Consider the following 2,024-nt stretch of genomic DNA (forward strand, 5'->3'; position numbering starts at 1 on the left):
GAGACCAGCCTGGTCTACAAGAGCTAGTTCCAGGACAGGCTCCAAAACCACAGAGAAACCCTGTCTCGAAAAACCAAAACCAAAACAAAACAAAAAAAAAAAGGGTTGGGAGTGGAGAAAGGGAAAAAGAAGAGCTTTCTAATTTCCCTCAGAGCTTCGTCCTCAGAACCTCTGAGCACTTTCACATAACTTGTGGCATGAGTAGATCGTGAGTAGTTGCTGCAGAGAGTAGCCACAAGCACCTCATCTCCAGAAAAATCCTGTTGCTCAACTGTTTTCTGCCTCAGACTGTGCTGAGTCAGTCGACCAGCTGGACATCTTCACTGCTTCAGGACAGATTAATCTGGGTTTGCCTTTTCCATGACGTAGCTAATCCACTCTTTAGTGTTCTGTCCTCCTGGAGTTTTCCCCACCAAAAGTGAGGAAAAGGAGTTAGAGCAGGAGTGGAGCCATGTCTTGAGCTCTGTTTGAGCTGACAACAGACAGTGTGCCTTTTTACTCCGAGATGGCCAACTGCCTTGCTGGTGCTCTTCCTTGAATAGCAAAGTGGTCAGCTTTGGGCTCCTTTTCTCTACCCCTCCAGAATACCTTTCCCCTTCATTTGATCTTCCCTCTACCTCACAAGTCCTTCACTTTTTTGTGTGGTATGGACTCATTGTGTAGACCCGCTCTCAAAACAAAATATTTTAATACGTAAAATAAAATATATAAGTTTACAAAGGAAACCACTTGTATTAGTAGCATGCACTGCTTTGTTTTTGAAACAGGATCTCACTAAATAGCTCACACTGATCTTGAACTCAAGGCAGTCCTCCTGCCTCAGCCCCTCAAATGCTGAGTGTGTAATCATGAAACACCATACCTAGCTTAGACTATCATTTTTCAAGTGATGGGGGTGTTGAGACAGGGTTACCTTTTGTTTCTTTGTTTGTCTGTTTTGAGACAGGGTTTTTCTGTAGCTTTGGAGCCTGTCCTGAAACTAGCTCTTATAGACCAGGCTGGCCTCGAACTCACAGACATCCGAGTGCCTATGCCTCATGAGTGCTAGGATTAAAAGCAAGCATATCATTTTTGATAATAAAATCTAGAAATATATATAACTATCACAATTTTTAAATAAAGATAAGCACAAGTGATACTTCGGTATTTGTAGTGGTTACATCAAACAGAGATACCTACTGTTGGGTTGTGATTCACTGGTGACGTGCTTGCCCAGCACAGGTAAGATTCTGAGTTCTATTTCTAGCACTTCAAAACAGAGCATAAATACCTAATGTCTATTAGTTATTGTCTCAAGTGCTGTCGTTACAATATGCCTTCCTTTATGATCAAAGAAAATGGTGGTTTTTGGCCAGAGGTAAGGGAAAATGAAATTGTAATTTTCCTCTCCAAATTCAGAGACCAGCTCTTGAATTCTGTGGCTCATGAGGTTCAAGGTGTATGGGGAGGGGGGGTTGCCAAAGCTATGAGAGAAGGTAATACTGTGAAATATTTAAATTAACCATTTATTTACCCAGTTTGTAGAGTAAGATGCACACAGAATCCAACCGATGCAGAATGTTCATTTTCCCAAGTACAAATATTGAATGTTGAACATGATTCTGGGAAAAGAGTCATCTACAGATATTTACCTTCTAAAATTGTCTCCTAATACCTTCAGAAAGGGAAGCAGCCCCACTGACATCTTGATTTTTGCCTGACGTATGATGTGTACTTTGGGAGGACTAGAGAATGATGAGATTGCACCGTTACTCTGTTGGATTTGTGATAGTTTACTACTAGCGAGCAGCTAATATACTAACACCACCGCATTTGTTTCTCCTTAATAGAGGTGGCAAAGGGGGCAGTATTATTTCATGCCAGGGACTTCTAGAGTCGCTGGTAAAGACTCCCCTACCTGCTGTGTGGGTGGCTCCTGGAACTGACTCTTCCCTTCGTTAGCCTTATTAAAGCAGCGTGGTTACGGTTTCCTTAACTCCTTAGCCTTTATACTCGTTTTCTCTTTAAAAAATACTCAGCCTGCC

The 2,024-nt window shown here is 42.0% G+C and overlaps 1 protein-coding gene across 1 annotated transcript in view; it reads left to right on the forward strand.

The window, feature by feature from the left end:
- Snx1 (sorting nexin 1) overlaps nt 1–2,024 on the forward strand; it is a 36,739-nt gene that overhangs the window by 8,575 nt on the left and 26,140 nt on the right. The window lies entirely within an intron of this gene.

The sequence above is a fragment of the Microtus ochrogaster genome, chromosome 5, assembly GCF_000317375.1.
Source record: "Microtus ochrogaster isolate Prairie Vole_2 chromosome 5, MicOch1.0, whole genome shotgun sequence".
In the NCBI taxonomy this organism is placed as follows: domain Eukaryota; kingdom Metazoa; phylum Chordata; class Mammalia; order Rodentia; family Cricetidae; genus Microtus; species Microtus ochrogaster.